The 27,627-nt window shown below is 45.9% G+C and overlaps 11 non-coding genes across 11 annotated transcripts; all 11 read right to left on the bottom strand.

Moving 5' to 3' along the window:
* Window positions 1-1,653: 1,653 nt before the first annotated feature.
* On the bottom strand, window positions 1,654-1,736 carry TRNAL-CAG (transfer RNA leucine (anticodon CAG)). The gene has a single exon. It is a non-coding gene; the product is annotated as a tRNA-Leu (tRNA).
* A 3,558-nt stretch (window positions 1,737-5,294) lies between these two features.
* TRNAL-CAG (transfer RNA leucine (anticodon CAG)) lies at window positions 5,295-5,377 on the bottom strand. The gene has a single exon. It is a non-coding gene; the product is annotated as a tRNA-Leu (tRNA).
* Window positions 5,378-7,721: 2,344 nt separating this feature from the next.
* Window positions 7,722-7,804, bottom strand: TRNAL-CAG (transfer RNA leucine (anticodon CAG)). The gene has a single exon. It is a non-coding gene; the product is annotated as a tRNA-Leu (tRNA).
* A 1,131-nt stretch (window positions 7,805-8,935) lies between these two features.
* TRNAL-CAG (transfer RNA leucine (anticodon CAG)) lies at window positions 8,936-9,018 on the bottom strand. Its single transcript has one exon. It is a non-coding gene; the product is annotated as a tRNA-Leu (tRNA).
* Window positions 9,019-11,366: 2,348 nt separating this feature from the next.
* Window positions 11,367-11,449, bottom strand: TRNAL-CAG (transfer RNA leucine (anticodon CAG)). The gene has a single exon. It is a non-coding gene; the product is annotated as a tRNA-Leu (tRNA).
* A 1,131-nt stretch (window positions 11,450-12,580) lies between these two features.
* TRNAL-CAG (transfer RNA leucine (anticodon CAG)) lies at window positions 12,581-12,663 on the bottom strand. Its single transcript has one exon. It is a non-coding gene; the product is annotated as a tRNA-Leu (tRNA).
* A 3,564-nt stretch (window positions 12,664-16,227) lies between these two features.
* TRNAL-CAG (transfer RNA leucine (anticodon CAG)) lies at window positions 16,228-16,310 on the bottom strand. Its single transcript has one exon. It is a non-coding gene; the product is annotated as a tRNA-Leu (tRNA).
* A 1,130-nt stretch (window positions 16,311-17,440) lies between these two features.
* Window positions 17,441-17,523, bottom strand: TRNAL-CAG (transfer RNA leucine (anticodon CAG)). The gene has a single exon. It is a non-coding gene; the product is annotated as a tRNA-Leu (tRNA).
* A 1,131-nt stretch (window positions 17,524-18,654) lies between these two features.
* TRNAL-CAA (transfer RNA leucine (anticodon CAA)) lies at window positions 18,655-18,737 on the bottom strand. Its single transcript has one exon. It is a non-coding gene; the product is annotated as a tRNA-Leu (tRNA).
* A 1,131-nt stretch (window positions 18,738-19,868) lies between these two features.
* Window positions 19,869-19,951, bottom strand: TRNAL-CAG (transfer RNA leucine (anticodon CAG)). The gene has a single exon. It is a non-coding gene; the product is annotated as a tRNA-Leu (tRNA).
* Window positions 19,952-22,297: 2,346 nt separating this feature from the next.
* TRNAL-CAG (transfer RNA leucine (anticodon CAG)) lies at window positions 22,298-22,380 on the bottom strand. The gene has a single exon. It is a non-coding gene; the product is annotated as a tRNA-Leu (tRNA).
* Window positions 22,381-27,627: the final 5,247 nt, after the last annotated feature.

Below are 27,627 nucleotides of genomic sequence, written 5' to 3'. Positions count from 1 at the left end.
GTGTTCCTCGTGGCCAATGACTCTATATTATTCTCTGTGTATTTATTAAAACTTATCTGCGAAACAGGCACCGTGTGTGCACGATGCAACACACCCCTCCCATGCCCTGAATACAGAAGTTAAAAACCAGCTGTGATTGGGACTCAGGGGACCCTGGTGCCACTGAACCTTCTGCACTGTGAACCTGCTGAACTATTGAAAGCTGTGCTCTTGATATGTAGGGTCGAAACCTTTATCTCTGCCCCTCTATCACGATTTGTTGAAGAAGCTGTTATTTCCCGCTTTACCGATTTACTGCGATTTAGCCAACTTCAGGAAATTAGTGCAAGCAACGGACAATAGATCTTATCGATAATTTACAGAAACTGTTGACATTGTTTTTGATACGGGTGCTTGGAAAAAAAAAGTCCAAAAATGTATCCACCTCGCAAAAGACACTAGTCAGAAGTGGTATTCGAACCCACGCCTCCAAAGGAGACTGCCACCTGAATGCAGCGCCTTAGACCACTCGGCCATCCTGACACTCTTAACACTGCACTGATGGCTCAATTTCCAGCTTATAAACCAAAATGAGTGCCATGTACTGAGTGAATTTTGTTTAATGTCCTCTGTATTTTCAATTCCAGACCTTCCTGCTCAGGGAAACAGTGGGATCTGAAGCTGATGAAGGAGAGAGGATGGATCATCCTGACAGTGAATCCGGTGGTGACTGCTACTAATTCGCAATCATCGACTACTTGGGGTGTGGACATGCAGAAGTTTGAGCCAGTGCACATGGCCGGTGGTGACTGCTACTAATTCTCAATCATCTACTACAAGGGGTGTGGACATGCAGAATTTGGAGCCAGTTCAAGATTCAGATCAGGAGGTGCCTGGCTCCATACCAATCAACTCAGTGCCTCTGAGACAAGGACTTGAACGGTACAGTTTGAGTCCTCGACCGCCATGCTCAACGCGGCTGCAAGGATTCGGGGTGGATTGACTGAATGTGGCATTTCTTGTTGTGTACTATTCTTGTATACTGGATTAGTATAGTATCTTTTTTTTGAGCAGCTATGTTTGTTTTGTATTGGTTAAGGAGAAATGTTGTGTTCGTCATGGGCACGCCTATGATGCACACCAAGGGAGGTAGGGAGTGTTAGTCTCCCCCAACTTTTGGAGTTGGATGGTAGGCGCAGTGACGTGGAACCGGAGAGAATAAAAGGTCAGGGAAGGTGTTCCTCGTGGCCAATGACTCTATATTATTCTCTGTGTATTTATTAAAACTTATCTGCGAAACAGGCACCGTGTGTGCACGATGCAACACACCCCTCCCATGCCCTGAATACAGAAGTTAAAAAACAGCTGTGATTGGGACGCAGGGGACCCTGGTGCCACTGAACCTTCTGCACTGTGAACCTGCTGAACTATTGACAGCTGCGCTCTTGATATGTAGGGTCGAAACCTTTATCTCTGCCCCTCTATCACGATTTGTTGAAGATGCTGCGATTTCCCGCTTTACCGATTTACTGCGATTTAGCCAACTTCAGGAAATTAGTGCAAGCAACGGACAATAGATCTTATCGATAATTTACAGAAACTGTTGACATTGTTTTTGATACGGGTGCTTGGAAAAAAAAAGTCAAAAAATGTATCCACCTCGCAAAAGACACTTGTCAGAAGTGGGATTCGAACCCACGCCTCCAAAGGAGACTGCAACCTGAACGCAGCGCCTTAGACCACTCGGCCATCCTGACACTCTTGACACTGCACTGATGGCTCAATTTCCAGCTTATAAACCAAAATGAGTGCCATGTACTGAGTGAATGTTGTTTAATGTCCTCTGTATTTTCAATTCCAGACCTTCCTGCTCAGGGAAACAGTGGGATCTGAAGCTGATGAAGGAGAGAGGATGGATCATTCTGACAGTGAATCCGGTGGTGACTGCTACTAATTCTCAATCATCGACTACTTGGGATGTGGACATGCAGAAGTTTGAGCCAGTGCACATGGCCGGTGGTGACTGCTACTAATTCTCAATCATCTACTACAAGGGGTGTGGACATGCAGAATTTGGAGACAGTTCAAGATTCAGATCAGGAGGTGCCTGGCTCCATACCAATCAACTCAGTGCCTCTGAGACAAGGACTTGAACGGTACAGTTAGAGTCCTCGACCATCATGCTCAACGCGGCTGCAAGGATTCGGGGTGGATTGACTGAATGTGGCATTTCTTGTTGTGTACTATTCTTGTATACTGGATTAGTATAGTATCTTTTTTTTGAGCAGCTATGTTTGTTTTGTATTGGTTAAGGAGAAATGTTGTGTTCGTCATGGGCACGCCTATGATGCACACCAAGGGAGGTAGGGAGTGTTAGTCTCCCCTGAGTTTTGGAGTTGGATGGTAGGCGCGGTGACGTGGAACCGGAGAGAATAAAAGGTCAGGGAAGGTGTTCCTCGTGGCCAATGACTCTATATTATTCTCTGTGTATTTATTAAAACTTATCTGCGAAACAGGCACCGTGTGTGCACGATGCAACACACCCCTCCCATGCCCTGAATACAGAAGTTAAAAACCAGCTGTGATTGGGACGCAGGGGACCCTGGTGCCACTGAACCTTCTGCACTGTGAACCTGCTGAACTATTGACAGCTGCGCTCTTGATATGTAGGGTCGAAACCTTTATCTCTGCCCCTCTATCACGATTTGTTGAAGATGCTGTGATTTCCCGCTTTACCGATTTACTGCGATTTAGCCAACTTCAGGAAATTAGTGCAAGCAACGGACAATAGATCTTATCGATAATTTACAGAAACTGTTGACATTGTTTTTGATACGGGTGCTTGGAAAAAAAAAGTCCAAAAATGTATCCACCTCGCAAAAGACACTTGTCAGAAGTGGGATTCGAACCCACGCCTCCAAAGGAGACTGCGACCTGAACGCAGCACCTTAGACCACTCGCCATCCTGACACTCTTAACACTGCACTGATGGCTCAATTTCCAGCTTATAAACCAAAATGAGTGCCATGTACTGAGTGAATTTTGTTTAATGTCCTCTGTATTTTCAATTCCAGACCTTCCTGCTCAGGGAAACAGTGGGATCTGAAGCTGATGAAGGAGAGAGGATGGATCATCCTGACAGTGAATCCGGTGGTGACTGCTACTAATTCGCAATCATCGACTACTTGGGGTGTGGACATGCAGAAGTTTGAGCCAGTGCACATGGCCGGTGGTGACTGCTACTAATTCTCAATCATCTACTACAAGGGGTGTGGACATGCAGAATTTGGAGCCAGTTCAAGATTCAGATCAGGAGGTGCCTGGCTCCATACCAATCAACTCAGTGCCTCTGAGACAAGGACTTGAACGGTACAGTTTGAGTCCTCGACCGCCATGCTCAACGCGGCTGCAAGGATTCGGGGTGGATTGACTGAATGTGGCATTTCTTTTTGTGTACTATTCTTGTATACTGGATTAGTATAGTATCTTTTTTTTGAGCAGCTATGTTTGTTTTGTATTGGTTAAGGAGAAATGTTGTGTTCGTCATGGGCACGCCTATGATGCACACCAAGGGAGGTAGGGAGTGTTAGTCTCCCCGAACTTTTGGAGTTGGATGGTAGGAGCGGTGACGTGGAACCGGAGAGAATAAAAGGTCAGGGAAGGTGTTCCTCGTGGCCAATGACTCTATATTATTCTCTGTGTATTTATTAAAACTTATCTGCGAAACAGGCACCGTGTGTGCACGAAGCAACACACCCCTCCCATGCCCTGAATACAGAAGTTAAAAACCAGCTGTGATTGGGACTCAGGGGACCCTGGTGCCACTGAACCTTCTGCACTGTGAACCTGCTGAACTATTGAAAGCTGCGCTCTTGATATGTAGGGTCGAAACCTTTATCTCTGCCCCTCTATCACGATTTGTTGAAGATGCTGTTATTTCCCGCTTTACCGATTTACTGCGATTTAGCCAACTTCAGGAAATTAGTGCAAGCAACGGACAATAGATCTTATCGATAATTTACAGAAACTGTTGACATTGTTTTTGATACGGGTGCTTGGAAAAAAAAAGTCCAAAAATGTATCCACCTCGCAAAAGACACTAGTCAGAAGTGGGATTCGAACCCACGCCTCCAAATGAGACTGCAACCTGAATGCAGCGCCATAGACCACTCGGCCATCCTGACACTCTTAGCACTGCACTGATGGCTCAATTTCCAGCTTATAAACCAAAATGAGTGCCATGTACTGAGTGAATTTTGTTTAATGTCCTCTGTATTTTCAATTCCAGACCTTCCTGCTCAGGGAAACAGTGGGATCTGAAGCTGATGAAGGAGAGAGGATGGATCATCCTGACAGTGAATCCGGTGGTGACTGCTACTAATTCGCAATCATCGACTACTTGGGGTGTGGACATGCAGAAGTTTGAGCCAGTGCACATGGCCGGTGGTGACTGCTACTAATTCTCAATCATCTACTACAAGGGGTGTGGACATGCAGAATTTGGAGCCAGTTCAAGATTCAGATCAGGAGGTGCCTGGCTCCATACCAATCAACTCAGTGCCTCTGAGACAAGGACTTGAACGGTACAGTTTGAGTCCTCGACCGCCATGCTCAACGCGGCTGCAAGGATTCGGGGTGGATTGACTGAATGTGGCATTTCTTGTTGTGTACTATTCTTGTATACTGGATTAGTATAGTATCTTTTTTTTGAGCAGCTATGTTTGTTTTGTATTGGTTAAGGAGAAATGTTGTGTTCGTCATGGGCACGCCTATGATGCACACCAAGGGAGGTAGGGAGTGTTAGTCTCCCCCAACTTTTGGAGTTGGATGGTAGGCGCAGTGACGTGGAACCGGAGAGAATAAAAGGTCAGGGAAGGTGTTCCTCGTGGCCAATGACTCTATATTATTCTCTGTGTATTTATTAAAACTTATCTGCGAAACAGGCACCGTGTGTGCACGATGCAACACACCCCTCCCATGCCCTGAATACAGAAGTTAAAAAACAGCTGTGATTGGGACGCAGGGGACCCTGGTGCCACTGAACCTTCTGCACTGTGAACCTGCTGAACTATTGACAGCTGCGCTCTTGATATGTAGGGTCGAAACCTTTATCTCTGCCCCTCTATCACGATTTGTTGAAGATGCTGCGATTTCCCGCTTTACCGATTTACTGCGATTTAGCCAACTTCAGGAAATTAGTGCAAGCAACGGACAATAGATCTTATCGATAATTTACAGAAACTGTTGACATTGTTTTTGATACGGGTGCTTGGAAAAAAAAAGTCCAAAAATGTATCCACCTCGCAAAAGACACTTGTCAGAAGTGGGATTCGAACCCACGCCTCCAAAGGAGACTGCAACCTGAACGCAGCGCCTTAGACCACTCGGCCATCCTGACACTCTTGACACTGCACTGATGGCTCAATTTCCAGCTTATAAACCAAAATGAGTGCCATGTACTGAGTGAATGTTGTTTAATGTCCTCTGTATTTTCAATTCCAGACCTTCCTGCTCAGGGAAACAGTGGGATCTGAAGCTGATGAAGGAGAGAGGATGGATCATTCTGACAGTGAATCCGGTGGTGACTGCTACTAATTCTCAATCATCGACTACTTGGGATGTGGACATGCAGAAGTTTGAGCCAGTGCACATGGCCGGTGGTGACTGCTACTAATTCTCAATCATCTACTACAAGGGGTGTGGACATGCAGAATTTGGAGCCAGTTCAAGATTCAGATCAGGAGGTGCCTGGCTCCATACCAATCAACTCAGTGCCTCTGAGACAAGGACTTGAACGGTACAGTTAGAGTCCTCGACCATCATGCTCAACGCGGCTGCAAGGATTCGGGGTGGATTGACTGAATGTGGCATTTCTTGTTGTGTACTATTCTTGTATACTGGATTAGTATAGTATCTTTTTTTTGAGCAGCTATGTTTGTTTTGTATTGGTTAAGGAGAAATGTTGTGTTCGTCATGGGCACGCCTATGATGCACACCAAGGGAGGTAGGGAGTGTTAGTCTCCCCTGAGTTTTGGAGTTGGATGGTAGGCGCGGTGACGTGGAACCGGAGAGAATAAAAGGTCAGGGAAGGTGTTCCTCGTGGCCAATGACTCTATATTATTCTCTGTGTATTTATTAAAACTTATCTGCGAAACAGGCACCGTGTGTGCACGATGCAACACACCCCTCCCATGCCCTGAATACAGAAGTTAAAAACCAGCTGTGATTGGGACGCAGGGGACCCTGGTGCCACTGAACCTTCTGCACTGTGAACCTGCTGAACTATTGACAGCTGCGCTCTTGATATGTAGGGTCGAAACCTTTATCTCTGCCCCTCTATCACGATTTGTTGAAGATGCTGTGATTTCCCGCTTTACCGATTTACTGCGATTTAGCCAACTTCAGGAAATTAGTGCAAGCAACGGACAATAGATCTTATCGATAATTTACAGAAACTGTTGACATTGTTTTTGATACGGGTGCTTGGAAAAAAAAAGTCCAAAAATGTATCCACCTCGCAAAAGACACTTGTCAGAAGTGGGATTCGAACCCACGCCTCCAAAGGAGACTGCGACCTGAACGCAGCACCTTAGACCACTTGCCATCCTGACACTCTTAACACTGCACTGATGGCTCAATTTCCAGCTTATAAACCAAAATGAGTGCCATGTACTGAGTGAATTTTGTTTAATGTCCTCTGTATTTTCAATTCCAGACCTTCCTGCTCAGGGAAACAGTGGGATCTGAAGCTGATGAAGGAGAGAGGATGGATCATCCTGACAGTGAATCCGGTGGTGACTGCTACTAATTCGCAATCATCGACTACTTGGGGTGTGGACATGCAGAAGTTTGAGCCAGTGCACATGGCCGGTGGTGACTGCTACTAATTCTCAATCATCTACTACAAGGGGTGTGGACATGCAGAATTTGGAGCCAGTTCAAGATTCAGATCAGGAGGTGCCTGGCTCCATACCAATCAACTCAGTGCCTCTGAGACAAGGACTTGAACGGTACAGTTTGAGTCCTCGACCGCCATGCTCAACGCGGCTGCAAGGATTCGGGGTGGATTGACTGAATGTGGCATTTCTTTTTGTGTACTATTCTTGTATACTGGATTAGTATAGTATCTTTTTTTTGAGCAGCTATGTTTGTTTTGTATTGGTTAAGGAGAAATGTTGTGTTCGTCATGGGCACGCCTATGATGCACACCAAGGGAGGTAGGGAGTGTTAGTCTCCCCGAACTTTTGGAGTTGGATGGTAGGCGCGGTGACGTGGAACCGGAGAGAATAAAAGGTCAGGGAAGGTGTTCCTCGTGGCCAATGACTCTATATTATTCTCTGTGTATTTATTAAAACTTATCTGCGAAACAGGCACTGTGTGTGCATGATGCAACACACCCCTCCCATGCCCTGAATACAGAAGTTAAAAACCAGCTGTGATTGGGACTCAGGGGACCCTGGTGCCACTGAACCTTCTGCACTGTGAACCTGCTGAACTATTGAAAGCTGCGCTCTTGATATGTAGGGTCGAAACCTTTATCTCTGCCCCTCTATCACGATTTGTTGAAGATGCTGTGATTTCCCGCTTTACCGATTTACTGCGATTTAGCCAACTTCAGGAAATTAGTGCAAGCAACGGACAATAGATCTTATCGATAATTTACAGAAACTGTTGACATTGTTTTTGATACGGGTGCTTGGAAAAAAAAAGTCCAAAAATGTATCCACCTCGCAAAAGACACTAGTCAGAAGTGGGATTCGAACCCACGCCTCCAAAGGAGACTGCCACCTGAATGCAGCGCCTTAGACCACTCGGCCATCCTGACACTCTTAACACTGCACTGATGGCTCAATTTCCAGCTTATAAACCAAAATGAGTGCCATGTACTGAGTGAATTTTGTTTAATGTCCTCTGTATTTTCAATTCCAGACCTTCCTGCTCAGGGAAACAGTGGGATCTGAAGCTGATGAAGGAGAGAGGATGGATCATCCTGACAGTGAATCCGGTGGTGACTGCTACTAATTCGCAATCATCGACTACTTGGGGTGTGGACATGCAGAAGTTTGAGCCAGTGCACATGGCCGGTGGTGACTGCTACTAATTCTCAATCATCTACTACAAGGGGTGTGGACATGCAGAATTTGGAGCCAGTTCAAGATTCAGATCAGGAGGTGCCTGGCTCCATACCAATCAACTCAGTGCCTCTGAGACAAGGACTTGAACGGTACAGTTTGAGTCCTCGACCGCCATGCTCAACGCGGCTGCAAGGATTCGGGGTGGATTGACTGAATGTGGCATTTCTTGTTGTGTACTATTCTTGTATACTGGATTAGTATAGTATCTTTTTTGTGAGCAGCTATGTTTGTTTTGTATTGGTTAAGGAGAAATGTTGTGTTCGTCATGGGCACGCCTATGATGCACACCAAGGGAGGTAGGGAGTGTTAGTCTCCCCCAACTTTTGGAGTTGGATGGTAGGCGCAGTGACGTGGAACCGGAGAGAATAAAAGGTCAGGGAAGGTGTTCCTCGTGGCCAATGACTCTATATTATTCTCTGTGTATTTATTAAAACTTATCTGCGAAACAGGCACCGTGTGTGCACGATGCAACACACCCCTCCCATGCCCTGAATACAGAAGTTAAAAAACAGCTGTGATTGGGACGCAGGGGACCCTGGTGCCACTGAACCTTCTGCACTGTGAACCTGCTGAACTATTGACAGCTGCGCTCTTGATATGTAGGGTCGAAACCTTTATCTCTGCCCCTCTATCACGATTTGTTGAAGATGCTGCGATTTCCCGCTTTACCGATTTACTGCGATTTAGCCAACTTCAGGAAATTAGTGCAAGCAACGGACAATAGATCTTATCGATAATTTACAGAAACTGTTGACATTGTTTTTGATACGGGTGCTTGGAAAAAAAAAGTCCAAAAATGTATCCACCTCGCAAAAGACACTTGTCAGAAGTGGGATTCGAACCCACGCCTCCAAAGGAGACTGCAACCTGAACGCAGCGCCTTAGACCACTCGGCCATCCTGACACTCTTGACACTGCACTGATGGCTCAATTTCCAGCTTATAAACCAAAATGAGTGCCATGTACTGAGTGAATGTTGTTTAATGTCCTCTGTATTTTCAATTCCAGACCTTCCTGCTCAGGGAAACAGTGGGATCTGAAGCTGATGAAGGAGAGAGGATGGATCATCCTGACAGTGAATCCGGTGGTGACTGCTACTAATTCGCAATCATCGACTACTTGGGGTGTGGACATGCAGAAGTTTGAGCCAGTGCACATGGCCGGTGGTGACTGCTACTAATTCTCAATCATCTACTACATGGGGTGTGGACATGCAGAATTTGAAGCCAGTTCAAGATTCAGATCAGGAGGTGCCTGGCTCCATACCAATCAACTCAGTGCCTCTGAGACAAGGACTTGAACGGTACAGTTTGAGACCTCGACCGCCATGCTCAACCCGGCTGCAAGGATTCGGGGTGGATTGACTGAATGTGGTATTTATTGTTGTGTACTATTCTTGTATACTGGATTAGTATAGTATCTTTTTTTTGAGCAGCTATGTTTGTTTTGTATTGGTTAAGGAGAAATGTTGTGTTCGTCATGGGCACGCCCATGATGCACACCAAGGGAGGTAGGGAGTGTTAGTCTCCCCCGAGTTTTGGAGTTGGATGTTAGGTGCAGTGATGTGGAATCGGAGAGAATAAAAGGTAGGGGAAGGTGTTCCTCGTGGCCAAAGACTCCATATTATTCTTTGTGTATTTATTAAAACTTCTCTGCAAAACAGGCACTCTGTGTGCACGACGCAACACCCCCACCCCTCCCATCCCCTGAATACAGAAGTTAAAAACCAGCTCTGATTGGGACGCAGGGGACCCTGGTGCCACTGAACCTTCTGCACTGTGAACCTGCTGAACTATTGACAGCTGCGCTTTTGATATGTAGGGTCGAAACCTTTATCTCGGCCCCTGTATCACGATTTGTTGAAGATGCTGTGATTTCCTGCTTTACCGATTTACTGCGATTTAGCCAACTTCAGGCAATTAGTGCAAGCAACAGAAAATAGATCTTATCGATAATTTACAGAAACTGTTGACATTGTTTTTGATACGGTGCTTGGGAAAAAAAAGTCCAAAAATGTATCCACCTCGCAAAATACACTTGTCAGAAGTGGGATATGAATCCACACCTCCAAGGGAGGCTGCGACCTGAACGCAGCGCCTTAGACCACTCGGCCATCCTGACACTCTTCACACCTCGCTCAGGGCTCAATTTCGAGTGTATAAACCAAAATGAGTGCCATGTACTGAGTGAATGTTGTTTAATGTCCTCTGTATTTTCAATTCCAGACCTTCCTGCTCAGGGAAACAGTGGGATCTGAAGCTGATGAAGGAGAGAGGATGGATCATCCTGACAGTGAATCCGGTGGTGACTGCTACTAATTCTCAATCATCGACTACATGGGGTGTGGACATGCAGAAGTTTGAGCCAGTGCACATGGCCGGTGGTGACTGCTACTAATTCTCAATCATCTACTACAAGGGGGTTGGACATGCAGAATTTGGAGCCAGTTCAAGATTCAGATCAGGAGGTGCCTGGCTCCATACCAATCAACTCAGTGCCTCTGAGACAAGGACTTGAACGGTACAGTTTGAGTCCTCGACCGCCATGCTCAACGCGGCTGCAAGGATTCGGGGTGGATTGACTGAATGTGGCATTTCTTGTTGTGTACTATTCTTGTATACTGGATTAGTATAGTATCTTTTTTTTGAGCAGCTATGTTTGTTTTGTATTGTTTAAGGAGAAATGTTGTGTTCGTCATGGGCACGCCTATGATGCACACCAAGGGAGGTAGGGAGTGTTAGTCTCCCCCAACTTTTGGAGTTGGATGGTAGGCACGGTGACGTGGAACTGGAGAGAATAAAAGGTCAGGGAAGGTGTTCCTCGTGGCCAATGACTCTATATTATTCTCTGTGTATTTATTAAAACTTATCTGCGAAACAGGCACCGTGTGTGCACGATGCAACACACCCCTCCGATGCCCTGAATACAGAAGTTAAAAACCAGCTGTGATTGGGACGCAGGGGACCCTGGTGCCACTGAACCTTCTGCACTGTGAATCTGCTGAACTATTGACAGCTGCGCTCTTGATATGTAGGGTCGAAACCTTTATCTCTGCCCCTCTATCACGATTTGTTGAAGATGCTGTGATTTCCCGCTTTACCGATTTACTGCGATTTAGCCAACTTCAGGAAATTAGTGCAAGCAACGGACAATAGATCTTATCGATAATTTACAGAAACTGTTGACATTGTTTTTGATACGGGTGCTTGGAAAAAAAAAGTCCAAAAATGTATCCACCTCGCAAAAGACACTTGTCAGAAGTGGAATTCGAACCCACGCCTCCAAAGGAGACTGCGACCTGAACGCAGCGCCTTAGACCACTCGGCCATCCTGACACTCTTAACACTGGACTGATGGCTCAATTTCAAGCTTATAAACCAAAATGAGTGCCATGTACTGAGTGAATTTTGTTTAATGTCCTCTGTATTTTCAATTCCAGACCTTCCTGCTCAGGGAAACAGTGGGATCTGAAGCTGATGAAGGAGAGAGGATGGATCATCCTGACAGTGAATCCGGTGGTGACTGCTACTAATTCGCAATCATCGACTACTTGGGGTGTGGACATGCAGAAGTTTGAGCCAGTGCACATGGCCGGTGGTGACTGCTACTAATTCTCAATCATCTACTACAAGGGGTGTGGACATGCAGAATTTGGAGCCAGTTCAAGATTCAGATCAGGAGGTGCTTGGCTCCATACCAATCAACTCAGTGCCTCTGAGACAAAGATTTGAACGGTACAGTTTGAGTCCTCGACCGCCATGCTCAACGCGGCTGCAAGGATTCTGGGTGGATTGACTGAATGTGGCATTTTTTGTTGTGTACTATTCTTGTATTCTGGATTAGTATAGTATCTTTTTTTTGAGCAGCTATGTTTGTTTTGTATTGGTTAAGGAGAAATGTTGTGTTCGTCATGGGCACGCCTATGATGCACACCAAGGGAGGTAGGGAGTGTTAGTCTCCCCCAACTTTTGGAGTTGGATGGTAGGCGCGGTGACGTGGAACCGGAGAGAATAAAAGGTCAGGGAAGGTGTTCCTCGTGGCCAATGACTCTATATTATTCTCTGTGTATTTATTAAAACTTATCTGCGAAACAGGCACCGTGTGTGCACGATGCAACACACCCCTCCCATGCCCTGAATCCAGAAGTTAAAAACCAGCTGTGATTGGGACGCAGGGGACCCTGGTGCCACTGAACCTTCTGCACTGTGAACCTGCTGAACTATTGACAGCTGCGCTCTTGATATGTAGGGTCGAAACCTTTATCTCTGCCCCTCTATCACGATTTGTTGAAGATGCTGTGATTTCCCACTTTACCGATTTACTGCAATTTAGCCAACTTCAGGAAATTAGTGCAAGCAACGGACAATAGATCTTATCGATAATTTACAGAAACTGTTGACATTGTTTTTGATACGGGTGATTGGAAAAAAAAAGTCCAAAAATGTATCCACCTCGCAAAAGACACTTGTCAGAAGTGGGATTCGAACCCACGCCTCCAAAGGAGACTGCGACCTGAACGCAGCGCCTTAGACCACTCGGCCATCCTGACACTCTTGACTCTGCACTGATGGCTCAATTTCCAGCTTATAAACCAAAATGAGTGCCATGTACTGAGTGAATGTTGTTTAATGTCCTCTGTATTTTCAATTCCAGACCTTCCTGCTCAGGGAAACAGTGGGATCTGAAGCTGATGAAGGAGAGAGGATGGATCATCCTGACAGTGAATCCGGTGGTGACTGCTACTAATTCGCAATCATCGACTACTTGGGGTGTGGACATGCAGAAGTTTGAGCCAGTGCACATGGCCGGTGGTGACTGCTACTAATTCTCAATCATCTACTACATGGGGTGTGGACATGCAGAATTTGAAGCCAGTTCAAGATTCAGATCAGGAGGTGCCTGGCTCCATACCAATCAACTCAGTGCCTCTGAGACAAGGACTTGAACGGTACAGTTTGAGACCTCGACCGCCATGCTCAACCCGGCTGCAAGGATTCGGGGTGGATTGACTGAATGTGGTATTTATTGTTGTGTACTATTCTTGTATACTGGATTAGTATAGTATCTTTTTTTTGAGCAGCTATGTTTGTTTTGTATTGGTTAAGGAGAAATGTTGTGTTCGTCATGGGCACGCCCATGATGCACACCAAGGGAGGTAGGGAGTGTTAGTCTCCCCCGAGTTTTGGAGTTGGATGTTAGGTGCAGTGATGTGGAATCGGAGAGAATAAAAGGTAGGGGAAGGTGTTCCTCGTGGCCAAAGACTCCATATTATTCTTTGTGTATTTATTAAAACTTCTCTGCAAAACAGGCACTGTGTGTGCACGACGCAACACCCCCACCCCTCCCATCCCCTGAATACAGAAGTTAAAAACCAGCTGTGATTGGGACGCAGGGGACCCTGGTGCCACTGAACCTTCTGCACTGTGAACCTGCTGAACTATTGACAGCTGCGCTCTTGATATGTAGGGTCGAAACCTTTATCTCTGCCCCTCTATCACGATTTGTTGAAGATGCTGTGATTTCCCGCTTTACCGATTTACTGCGATTTAGCCAACTTCAGGAAATTAGTGCAAGCAACGGACAATAGATCTTATCGATAATTTACAGAAACTGTTGACATTGTTTTTGATACGGGTGCTTGGAAAAAAAAAGTCCAAAAATGTATCCACCTCGCAAAAGACACTTGTCAGAAGTGGGATTCGAACCAACGCCTCCAAAGGAGACTGCTACCTGAACGCAGCGCCTTAGACCACTCGGCCATCCTGACACTCTTGACACTGCACTGATGGCTCAATTTCCAGCTTATAAACCAAATTGAGTGCCATGTACTGAGTGAATGTTGTTTAATGTCCTCTGTATTTTCAATTCCAGACCTTCCTGCTCAGGGAAACAGTGGGATCTGAAGCTGATGAAGGAGAGAGGATGGATCATCCTGACAGTGAATCCGGTGGTGACTGCTACTAATTCTCTATCATCGACTACTTGGGGTGTGGACATGCAGAAGTTTGAGCCAGTGCACATGGCCGGTGGTGACTGCTACTAATTCTCAATCATCTACTACAAGGGGTGTGGACATGCAGAATTTGGAGCCAGTTCAAGATTCAGATTAGGAGGTGCCTGGCTCCATACCAATCAACTCAGTGCCTCTGAGACAAGGACTTGAACGGTACAGTCTGAGTCCTCGACCGCCATGCTCAACGCGGCTGCAAGGATTCGGGGTGGATTCACTGAATGTGGCATTTCTTGTTGTGTACTATTCTTGTATACTGGTTTAGTATAGTATCTTTTTTTTTGAGCAGCTATGTTTGTTTTGTATTGGTTAAGGAGAAATGTTGTGTTCGTCATGGGCACGCCTATGATGCACACCAAGGGAGGTAGGGAGTGTTAGTCTCCCCCGAGTTTTGGAGTTGGATGGTAGGCACGGTGACGTTGAACCGGAGAGAATAAAAGGTCAGGGAAGGTGTTCCTCGTGGCCAATGACTCTATATTATTCTCTGTGTATTTATTCAAACTTATTTGCGAAACAGGCACTTTGCATGCACAATGCAACACACCCCTCCCATGCCCTGAATACAGAAGTTAAAAACCAGCTGTGATTGGGACGCAGGGGACCCTGGTGCCACTGAACCTTCTGCACTGTGAACCTGCTGAACTATTGACAGCTGTGTTTTTGATATGTAGGGTCGAAACCTTTATCTCGGCCCCTCTATCACGATTTGTTGAAGATGCTGTGATTTCCTGCTTTATCGATTTACTGCGATTTAGCAAACTTCAGGCAATTAGTGCAAGCAACGGACAATAGATCTTATCGATAATTTACAGAAACTGTTGACATTGTTTTTGATAAGGGTGCTTGGAAAAAAAAAAGTCCAAAAATGTATCCACCTCGCAAAAGACACTTGTGAGAAGAGGGGTTTGAACCCACATCTCCAAGGGAGACTGTGATCTGAATGCAGCACCTTAGACCACCCGGCCATCCTGACACTCTTGACACCAGACTGATGGCTCAATTTCCAGCTTATAAACCAAAATGAGTGCCATGTACTGAGTGAATGTTATTTAATGTCCTCTGTATTTTCAATTCCAGACCTTCCTGCTCAGGGAAACAGTGGGATCTGAAGCTGATGAAGGAGAGAGGATGGATCATCCTGACAGTGAATCCGGTGGTGACTGCTACTAATTCTCAATCATCTACTACATGGGGTGTGGACATGCTGAATTTTGAGCCAGTGCACATGGCCGGTGGTGACTGCTACTAATTCTCAATCATCTACTACAGGGGGTGTGGACATGCAGAATTTGGAGCCAGTTCAAGATTCAGATCAGGAGGTGCCTGGCTCCATACCAATCAACTCAGTGCCTCTGAGCAAGGACTTGAACGGTACAGTTTGAGTCCTCGACCGCCATGTTCAACGCGGCTGCAAGGATTCGGGGTGGATTGACTGAATGTGGCATTTCTTGTTGTGTACTATTCTTGTATACTGGATTAGTATAGTATCTTTTTTTTGAGCAGCTATGTTTGTTTTGTATTGGTTAAGGAGAAATGTTGTGTTCGTCATGGGCACGCCTATGATGCACACCAAGGGAGGTAGGGAGTGTTAGTCTCCCCCAACTTTTGGAGTTGGATGGTAGGCGCAGTGACGTGGAACCGGAGAGAATAAAAGGTCAGGGAAGGTGTTCCTCGTGGCCAATGACTCTATATTATTCTCTGTGTATTTATTAAAACTTATCTGCGAAACAGGCACCGTGTGTGCACGATGCAACACACCCCTCCCATGCCCTGAATACAGAAATTAAAAACCTGCTGTGATTGGGACGCAGGGGACCCTGGTGCCACTGAACCTTCTGCACTGTGAACCTGCTGAACTATTGACAGCTGCGCTCTTGATATGTAGGGTCGAAACCTTTATCTCTGCCCCTCTATCACGATTTGTTGAAGATGCTGTGATTTCCCGCTTTACCGATTTACTGCGATTTAGCCAACTTCAGGAAATTAGTGCAAGCAACGGACAATAGATCTTATCGATAATTTACAGAAACTGTTGACATTGTTTTTGATACGGGTGCTTGGAAAAAAAAAGTCCAAAAATGTATCCACCTCGCAAAAGACACTTGTCAGAAGTGGGATTCGAACCCACGTCTCCAAAGGAGACTGCAACCTGAACGCAGCGCCTTAGACCACTCAGCCATCCTGACACTATTGACACTGCACTGATGGCTCAATTTCCAGCTTATAAACCAAAATGAGTGCCATGTACTGAGTGAATGTTGTTTAATGTCCTCTGTATTTTCAATTCCAGACCTTCCTGCTGAGGGAAACAGTGGGATCTGAAGCTGATGAAGGAGAGAGGATGGATCATCCTGACAGTGAATCCGGTGGTGACTGCTACTAATTCTCAATCATCGACTACTTGGGGTGTGGACATGCAGAAGTTTGAACCAGTGCACATGGCCGGTGGTGACTGCTACTAATTCTCAATCATCTACTACAAGGGGTGTGGACATGCAGAATTTGGAGCCAGTTCAAGATTCAGATCAGGAGGTGCCTGGCTCCATACCAATCAACTCAGTGCCTCTGAGCAAGGACTTGAACGGTACAGTTTGAGTCCTCGACCGCCATGTTCAACGCGGCTGCAAGGATTCGGGGTGGATTGACTGAATGTGGCATTTCTTGTTGTGTACTATTCTTGTATACTGGATTAGTATAGTATCTTTTTTTTGAACAGCTATGTTTGTTTTGTATTGGTTAAGGAGAAATGTTGTGTTCGTCATGGGCACGCCTATGATGCACACCAAGGGAGGTAGGGAGTGTTAGTCTCCCTCGAGTTTTGGAGTTGGATGGTAGGCGCGGTGACGTGGAACCGGAGAGAATAAAAGGCCAGGGAAGGTGTTCCTCGTGGAAAATGACTCCATATTATTCTCTGTGTATTTATTAAAACTTATCTGCGAAACAGGCACCATGTGTGCACGATGCAACACACCCCTCCCATGCCCTGAATACAGAAGTTAAAAACCAGCTGTGATTGGGACGCAGGGGACCCTGGTGCCACTGAACCTTCTGCACTGTGAACCTGCTGAACTATTGACAGCTGCGCTCTTGATATGTAGGGTCAAAACCTTTATCTCTGCCCCTCTATCAGTATTTGTTGAAGATGCTGTGATTTCCCGCTTTACCGATTTACTGCGATTTAGCCAACTTCAGGAAATTAGTGCAAGCAACGGACAATAGATCTTATCGATAATTTACAGAAACTGTTGACATTGTTTTTGATACGGGTGCTTGGAAAAAAAAAGTCAAAAAATGTATCCACCTCGCAAAAGACACTTGTCAGAAGTGGGATTCGAACCCACGCCTCCAAAGGAGACTGCGACCTGAACGCAGCACCTTAGACCACTCGGCCATCCTGACACTTGTAACCCTGCACTGATGGCTCAATTTCCAGCTTATAAACCAAAATGAGTGCCATGTACTGAGTGAATGTTATTTAATGTCCTCTGTATTTTCAATTCCAGACCTTCCTGCTCAGGGAAACAGTGGGATCTGAAGCTGATGAAGGAGAGAGGATGGATCATCCTGACAGTGGATCCGGTGGTGACTGCTACTAATTCTCAATCATCTACTACATGGGGTGTGGACTTGCAGAATTTTGATCCAGTGCATATGGCCGGTGGTGACTGCTACTAATTCTCAATCATCTACTACAGGGGGTGTGGACATGCAGAATTTGGAGCCAGTTCAAGATTCAGATCAGGAGGTGCCTGGCTCCATACCAATCAACTCAGTGCCTCTGAGACAAGGACTTGAACGGTACAGTTTGAGTCCTCGACCGCCATGCTCAACACGGCTGCAAGGATTCGGGGTGGATTGACTGAATGTGGTATTTATTGTTGTGTACTATTCTTGTATACTGGTTTAGTATAGTATCTTTTTTTTGAGCAGCTATGTTTGTTTTGTATTGGTTAAGGAGAAATGTTGTGTTCGTCATGGGCACGCCTATGATGCACACCAAGGGAGGTAGGGAGTGTTAGTCTCCCCCGAGTTTTGGAGTTGGATGGTAGGCGCGGTGACGTGGAACCGGAGAGAATAAAAGGTCAGGGAAGGTGTTCCTCGTGGCCAATGACTCTATATTATTCTCTGTGTATTTATTAAAACTTATCTGCGAAACAGGCACTGTGTGTGCACGATGCAACACACCCCTCCCATGCCCTGAATACAGAAGTTAAAAACCAGCTGTGATTGGGACGCAGGGGACCCTGGTGCCACTGAACCTTCTGCACTGTGAACCTGCTGAACTATTGACAGCTGCGCTCTTGATATGTAGGGTCGAAACCTTTATCTCTGCCCCTCTATCACGATTTGTTGAAGATGCTGTGATTTTCTGCTTTACCGATTTACTGCGATTTAGCCAACTTCAGGAAATTAGTGCAAGCAACGGACAATAGATCTTATCGATAATTTACAGAAACTGTTGACATTGTTTTTGATACGGGTGCTTGGAAAAAAAAAGTCAGAAAATGTATCCACCTCGCAAAAGACACTTGTCAGAAGTGGGATTCGAACCCACGCCTCCAAAGGAGACTGCGACTTGAACACAGCACCTTAGACCACTCGGCCATCCTGACACTCTTGCCACTGCACTGATGGCTCAATTTCCAGCTTATAAACCAAAATGAGTGCCATGTACTGAGTGAATGTTGTTTAATGTCCTCTGCATTTTCAATTCCAGACCTTCCTGCTCAGGGAAACAGTGGGATCTGAAGCTGATGAAGGAGAGAGGATGGATCATCCTGACAGTGAATCCGGTGGTGACTGCTACTAATTCTCAATCATCGACTACTTGGGGTGTGGCCAAGCAGAAGTTTGAGCCAGTTCATATGGCCGGTGGTGACTGCTACTAATTCTCAATCATCTACTACAAGGGGTGTGGACATGCAGAATTTGGAGCCAGTTCAAGATTCAGATCAGGAGGTGCCTGGATCCATACCAATCAACTCAGTGCCTCTGAGACAAGGACTTGAACGGTAGAGTTTGAGTCCTCGACCGCCATGTTCAACGCGGCTGCAAGGATTCGGGGTGGATTGACTGAATGTGGCATTTCTTGTTGTGTACTATTCTTGTATACTGGATTAGTATAGTATCTTATTTTTGAGCAGCTATGTTTGTTTTGTATTGGTTAAGGAGAAATGTTGTGTTCGTCATGGGCACGCCTATGATGCACACCAAGGGAGGTAGGGAGTGTTAGTCTCCCCCGAGTTTTGGAGTTGGATGGTAGGCGCGGTGACGTGGAACCGGAGAGAATAAAAGGCCAGGGAAGGTGTTCCTCGTGGACAATGACTCCATATTATTCTCTGTGTATTTATTAAAACTTATCTGCGAAACAGGCACCATGTGTGCACGATGCAACACACCCCTCCCATGCCCTGAATACAGAAGTTAAAAACCAGCTGTTATTGGGACGCAGGGGACCCTGGTGCCACTGAACCTTCTGCACTGTGAACCTGCTGAACTATTGACAGCTGCGCTCTTGATATGTAGGGTCGAAACCTTTATCTCTGCCCCTCTATCACGATTTGTTGAAGATGCTGTGATTTCCCGCTTTACCGATTTACTGCGATTTAGCCAACTTCAGGAAATTAGTGCAAGCAACGGACAATAGATCTTATCGATAATTTACAGAAACTGTTGACATTGTTTTTGATACGGGTGCTTGGAAAAAAAAAGTCCAAAAATTTATCCACCTCGCAAAAGACACTTGTCAGAAGTGGGATTTGAACCCACGCCTCCAAAGGAGACTGCGACCTGAACGCAGCACCTTAGACCACTCGGCCATCCTGACACTCTTGACACTGCACTGATGGCTCAATTTCCAGCTTATAAACCAAAATGAGTGCCATGTACTGAGTGAATGTTGTTTAATGTCCTCTCTATTTTCAATTCCAGACCTTCCTGCTCAAGGAAACAGTGGGATCTGAAGCTGATGAAGGAGAGAGGATGGATAATCCTGACAGTGGATCCGGTGGTGACTGCTACTAATTCTCAATCATCTACTACATGGGGTGTGGACATGCTGAATTTTGAGCCAGTGCACATGGCCGGTGGTGACTGCTACTAATTCTCAATCATCTACTACAGGGGGTGTGGACATGCAGAATTTGGAGCCAGTTCAAGATTCAGATAAGGAGGTGCCTGGCTCCATACCAATCAACTCAGTGCCTCTGAGACAAGGACTTGAACGGTACAGTTTGAGTCCTCGACCGCCATGCTCAACGCGGCTGCAAGGATTCGGGGTGGATTGACTGAATGTGGCATTTCTTGTTGTGTACTATTCTTGTATACTGGATTAGTACAGTATCTTTTTTTTGAGCAGCTATGTTTGTTTTGTATTGGTTAAGGAGAAATGTTGTGTTCGTCATGGGCACGCCTATGATGCACACCAAGGGAGGTAGGGAGTGTTAGTCTCCCCCGAGTTTTGGAGTTGGATAGTAGGCGCGGTGACGTGGAACCGGAGAGAATAAAAGGCCAGGGAAGGTGTTCCTCGTGGCCAATGACTCTATATTATTCTCTGTGTATTTATTAAAACTTATCTGCGAAATAGGCACCATGTGTGCACGATGCAACACACCCCTCCCATGCCCTGAATACAGAAGTTAAAAACCAGCTGTGATTGGGACGCAGGGGACCCTGGTGCCACTGAACCTTCTGCACTGTGAACCTGCTGAACTATTGACAGCTGCGCTCTTGATATGTAGGGTCAAAACCTTTATCTCTGCTCCTCTATCACGATTTGTTGAAGATGCTGTGATTTCCCGCTTTACCGATTTACTGCGATTTAGCCAACTTCAGGAAATTAGTGCAAGCAACGGACAATAGATCTTATCGATAATTTACAGAAACTGTTGACATTGTTTTTGATACGGGTGCTTGGAAAAAAAAAGTCAAAATATGTATCCACCTCGCAAAAGACACTTGTCAGAAGTGGGATTCGAACCCACACCTCCAAATGAGACTGCGACCTGAACGCAGTGCCTTAGACCACTCGGCCATCCTGACAATCGTGACACTGCACTGATGGCTCAATTTCCAGCTTATAAACCAAAATGAGTGCCATGTACTGAGTGAATGTTGTTTAATGTCCTCTGTATTTTCAATTCCAGACCTTCCTGCTCAGGGAAACAGTGGGATCTGAAGCTGATGAAGGAGAGAGGATGGATCATCCTGACAGTGGATCCGGTGGTGACTGCTACTAATTCTCAATCATCTACTACATGGGGTGTGGACATGCTGAATTTTGAGCCAGTGCACATGGCCGGTGGTGACTGCTACTAATTCTCAATCATCTACTACAGGGGGTTTGGACATGCAGAATTTGGAGCCAGTTCAAGATTCAGATCAGGAGGTGCCTGGTTCCATACCAATCAACTCAGTGCCTCTGAGACAAGGACTTGAACGGTACAGTTTGAGTCCTCGACTGCCATGCTCAACGCGGCTGCAAGGATTCAGGGTGGATTGACTGAATGTGGCATTTCTTGTTGTGTACTATTCTTGTATACTGGATTAGTATAGTATCTTTTTTTTGAGCAGCTATGTTTGTTTTGTATTGGTTAAGGAGAAATGTTGTGTTCGTCATGGGCACGCCTATGATGCACACCAAGGGAGGTAGGGAGTGTTAGTCTCCCCTGAGTTTTGGAGTTGGATAGTAGGCGCGGTGACGTGGAACCAGAGAGAATAAAAGGTCAGGGAAGGTGTTCCTCGTGGCCAATGACTCTATATTATTCTCTGTGTATTTATTAAAACTTATCTGCGAAACAGGCACTGTGTGGGCACGATGCAACACACCCCTCCCATGCCCTGAATACAGAAGTTAAAAACCAGCTGTGATTGGGACGCAGGGGACCCTGGTGCCACTGAACCTTCTGCACTGTGAACCTGCTGAACTATTGACAGTTGCGCTCTTGATATGTAGGGTCGAAACCTTTATCTCTGCCCCTCTATCACGATTTGTTGAAGATGCTGTGATTTCCCGCTTTACCGATTTACTGCAATTTAGCCAACTTCAGGAAATTAGTGCAAGCAACGGACAATAGATCTTATCGATAATTTACAGAAACTGTTGACATTGTTTTTGATACGGGTGCTTGGAAAAAAAAAAGGCCAAAAATGTATCCACCTCGCAAAAGACACTTGTCAGAAGTGGGATTTGAACCCACGCCTCCAAAGGAGACTGCAACCTGAACGCAGCGCCTTAGACCACTCGGCCATCCTGACACTCTTGACACTGCACTGATGGCTCAATTTCCAGCTTATAAACCAAAATGAGTGCCATGTACTGAGTGAATGTTGTTTAATGTCCTCTGTATTTTCAATTCCAGACCTTCCTGCTCAGGGAAACAGTGGGATCTGAAGCTGATGAAGGAGAGAGGATGGATCATCCTGACAGTGAATCCGGTAGTGACTGCTACTAATTCGCAGTCATCGACTACTTGGGGTGTGGACATGCAGAAGTTTGAGCCAGTGCACATGGCCGGTGGTGACTGCTACTAATTCTCAATCATCTACTACAAGGGGTGTGGACATGCAGAATTTGGAGCCAGTTCAAGATTCAGATCAGGAGGTGCCTGGCTCCATACCAATCAACTCAGTGCCTCTGAGACAAGGACTTGAACGGTACAGTTTGAGTCCTCGACCGCCATGCTCAACGCGGCTGCAAGGATTCGGGGTGGATTGACTGAATGTGGCATTTCTTGTTGTGTACTATTCTTGTATACTGGATTAGTATAGTATCTTTTTTTTGAGCAGCTATGTTTGTTTTGTATTGGTTAAGGAGAAATGTTGTGTTCGTCATGGGCACGCCTATGATGCACACCAAGGGAGGTAGGGAGTGTTAGTCTCCCCCGAGTTTTGGAGTTGGATGGTAGTGCGGTGACGTGGAACCGGAGAGAATAAAAGGTCAGGGAAGGTGTTCCTCGTGGCCAATGACTCTATATTATTCTCTGTGTATTTATTAAAACTTATCTGCGAAACAGGCACCGTGTGTGCACGATGCAACACACCCCTCCCATGCCCTGAATACAGAAGTTAAAAACCAGCTGTGATTGGGACGTAGGGGACCCTGGTGCCACTGAACCTTCTGCACTGTGATCCTGCTGAACTATTGACAGCTGCGCTCTTGATATGTAGGGTCGAAACCTTTATCTCTGCTCCTCTATCACGATTTGTTGAAGATGCTGTGATTTCCCGCTGTACCGATTTACTGCGATTTAGCCAACTTCAGGAAATTAGTGCAAGCAACGGACAATAGATCTTATCGATAATTTACAGAAACTGTTGACATTGTTTTTGATACGGGTGCTTGGAAAAAAAAAGTCCAAAAATGTATCCACCTCGCAAAAGACACTTGTCAGAAGTGGGATTCGAACCCACGCCTCCAAATGAGACTGCGACCTGAACGCATTGCCTTAGACCACTTGGCCATCCTGACACTCTTGACACTGCACTGATGGCTCAATTTCCAGCTTATAATCCAAAATGAGTGCCATGTACTGAGTGAATGTTGTTTAATGTCCTCTGAATTTTCAATTCCAGACCTTCCTGCTCAGGGAAACAGTGGGATCTGAAGCTGATGAAGGAGAGAGGATGGATAATCCTGACAGTGGATCCGGTGGTGACTGCTACTAATTCTCAATCATCTACTACATGGGGTGTGGACATGCTGAATTTTGAGCCAGTGCACATGGCCGGTGGTGACTGCTACTAATTCTCAATCATCTACTACAGGGGGTTTGGACATGCAGAATTTGGAGCCAGTTCAAGATTCAGATAAGGAGGTGCCTGGCTCCATACCAATCAACTCAGTGCCTCTGAGACAAGGACTTGAACGGTACAGTCCTCGACCGCCATGCTCAACGCGGCTGCAAGGATTCAGGGTGGATTGACTGAATGTGGCATTTCTTGTTGTGTACTATTCTTGTATACTGGATTAGTACAGTATCTTTTTTTTGAGCAGCTATGTTTGTTTTGTATTGGTTAAGGAGAAATGTTGTGTTCGTCATGGGCACGCCTATGATGCACACCAAGGGAGGTAGGGAGTGTTAGTCTCCCCTGAGTTTTGGAGTTGGATGGTAGGTGCGGTGACGTGGAACCGGAGAGAATAAAAGGTCAGGGAAGGTGTTCCTCGTGGCCAATGACTCTATATTATTCTCTGTGTATTTATTAAAACTTATCTGCGAAACAGGCACCGTGTGGGCACGATGCAACACACCCCTCCCATGCCCTGAATACAGAAGTTAAAAACCAACTGTGATTGGGACGCAGGGGACCCTGGTGCCACTGAACCTTCTGCACTGTGAACCTGCTGAACTATTGACAGCTGCGCTCTTGATATGTAGGGTCGAAACCTTTATCTCTGCCCCTCTATCACGATTTGTTGAAGATGCTGTGATTTCCCGCTTTACCGATTTACTGCGATTTAGCCAACTTCAGGAAATTAGTGCAAGCAACGGACAATAGATCTTATCGATAATTTACAGAAACTGTTGACATTGTTTTTGATACGGGTGCTTGGAAAAAAAAAAGGCCAAAAATGTATCCACCTCGCAAAAGACACTTGTCCGAAGTGGGATTTGAACCCACGCCTCCAAAGGAGACTGCAACCTGAACGCAGCGCCTTAGACCACTCGGCCATCCTGACACTCTTGACACTGCACTGATGGCTCAATTTCCAGCTTATAAACCAAAATGAGTGCCATGTACTGAGTGAATGTTGTTTAATGTCCTCTGTATTTTCAATTCCAGACCTTCCTGCTCAGGGAAACAGTGGGATCTGAAGCTGATGAAGGAGAGAGGATGGATCATCCTGACAGTGAATCCGGTGGTGACTGCTACTAATTCGCAGTAATCGACTACTTGGGGTGTGGACATGCAGAAGTTTGAGCCAGTGCACATGGCCGGTGGTGACTGCTACTAATTCTCAATCATCTACTACAAGGGGTGTGGACATGCAGAATTTGGAGCCAGTTCAAGATTCAGATCAGGAGGTGCCTGGCTGCATACCAATCAACTCAGTGCCTCTGAGACAAGGACTTGAACGGTACAGTTTGAGTCCTCGACCGCCATGCTCAACGCGGCTGCAAGGATTCGGGGTAGATTGACTGAATGTGGCATTTCTTGTTGTGTACTATTCTTGTGTACTGGATTAGTATAGTATCTTTTTTTTGAGCAGCTATGTTTGTTTTGTATTGGTTAATGAGAAATGTTGTGTTCGTCATGGGCACGCCTATGATGCACACCAAGGGAGGTAGGGAGTGTTAGTCTCCCCCGAGTTTTGGAGTTGGATGGTAGTGCGGTGACGTGGAACCGGAGAGAATAAAAGGTCAGGGAAGGTGTTCCTCGTGGCCAATGACTCTATATTATTCTCTGTGTATTTATTAAAACTTATCTGCGAAACAGGCACTGTGTGTGCACGATGCAACACACCCCTCCCATGCCCTGAATACAGAAGTTAAAAATCAGCTGTGATTGGGACGCAGGGGACCCTGGTGCCACTGAACCTTCTGCACTGTGATCCTGCTGAACTATTGACAGCTGCGCTCTTGATATGTAGGGTCGAAACCTTTATCTCTGCCCCTCTATCACGATTTGTTGAAGATGCTGTGATTTCCCGCTTTACCGATTTACTGCGATTTAGCCAACTTCAGGAAATTAGTGCAAGCAACGGACAATAGATCTTATCGATAATTTACAGAAACTGTTGACATTGTTTTTGATACGGGTGCTTGGAAAAAAAAAGTCCAAAAATGTATCCACCTCGCAAAAGACACTTGTCAGAAGTGGGATTCGAACCCACACCTCGAAAGGAGACTGCGACCTGAACGCATCGCCTTAGACCACTTGGCCATCCTGACACTCTTGACACTGCACTGATGGCTCAATTTCCAGCTTATAAACCAAAATGAGTGCCATGTACTGAGTGAATGTTGTTTAATGTCCTCTGTATTTTCAATTCCAGACCTTCCTGCTCAGGGAAACAGTGGGATCTGAAGCTGATGAAGGAGAGAGGATGGATCATCCTGACAGTGGATCCGGTGGTGATTGCTACTAATTCTCAATCATCTACTACATGGGGTGTGGACATGCTGAATTTTGAGCCAGTGCACATGGCCGGTGGTGACTGCTACTAATTCTCAATCATCTACTACAGGGGGTGTGGACATGCAGAATTTGGAGCCAGTTCAAGATTCAGATCAGGAGGTGCTTGGCTCCATACCAATCAACTCAGTGCCTCTGAGACAAGGACTTGAACGGTACAGTTTGAGTCCTCGACCGCCATGCTCAACGCGGCTGCAAGGATTCGGGGTGGATTGACTGAATGTGGCATTTCTTGATGTGTACTATTCTTGTATACTGCATTAGTATAGTATCTTTTTTTTGAGCAGCTATGTTTGTTTTGTATTGGTTAAGGAGAAATGTTGTGTTCGTCATGGGCACGCCTATGATGCACACCAAGGGAGGTAGGGAGTGTTAGTCTCCCCCGAGTTTTGGAGTTGGATGGTAGGCGCGGTGACGTGGAACCGGAGAGAATAAAAGGCCAGGGAAGGTGTTCCTCGTGGCCAATGACTCTATATTATTCTCTGTGTATTTATTAAAACTTATCTGCGAAATAGGCACCATGTGTGCACGATGCAACACACCCCTCCCATGCCCTGAATACAGAAGTTAAAAACCAGCTGTGATTGGGACGCAGGGGACCCTGGTGCCACTGAACCTTCTGCACTGTGAACCTGCTGAACTATTGACAGCTGCGCTCTTGATATGTAGGGTCAAAACCTTTATCTCTGCTCCTCTATCACGATTTGTTGAAGATGCTGTGATTTCCCGCTTTACCGATTTACTGCGATTTAGCCAACTTCAGGAAATTAGTGCAAGCAACGGACAATAGATCTTATCGATAATTTACAGAAACTGTTGACATTGTTTTTGATACGGGTGCTTGGAAAAAAAAAGTCAAAAAATGTATCCACCTCGCAAAAGACACTTGTCAGAAGTGGGATTCGAACCCACGCCTCCAAATGAGACTGCAATCTGAACGCAGTGCCTTAGACCACTCGGCCATCCTGACACTCGTGACACTTCACTGATGGCTCAATTTCCAGCTTATAAACCAAAATGAGTGCCATGTACTGAGTGAATGTTGTTTAATGTCCTCTGTATTTTCAATTCCAGACCTTCCTGCTCAGGGAAACAGTGGGATCTGAAGCTGATGAAGGAGAGAGGATGGATCATCCTGACAGTGGATCCGGTGGTGACTGCTACTAATTCTCAATCATCTACTACATGGGGTGTGGACATGCTGAATTTTGAGCCAGTGCACATGGCCGGTGGTGACTGCTACTAATTCTCAATCATCTACTACAGGGGGTGTGGACATGCAGAATTTGGAGCCAGTTCAAGATTCAGATCAGGAGGTGCCTGGCTCCATACCAATCAACTCAGTGCCTCTGAGACAAGGACTTGAAC

Source organism: Pleurodeles waltl, unplaced genomic scaffold (assembly GCF_031143425.1).
Source record: "Pleurodeles waltl isolate 20211129_DDA unplaced genomic scaffold, aPleWal1.hap1.20221129 scaffold_39, whole genome shotgun sequence".
In the NCBI taxonomy this organism is placed as follows: domain Eukaryota; kingdom Metazoa; phylum Chordata; class Amphibia; order Caudata; family Salamandridae; genus Pleurodeles; species Pleurodeles waltl.
This window is presented reverse-complemented; position numbering and strand designations above follow the sequence as displayed.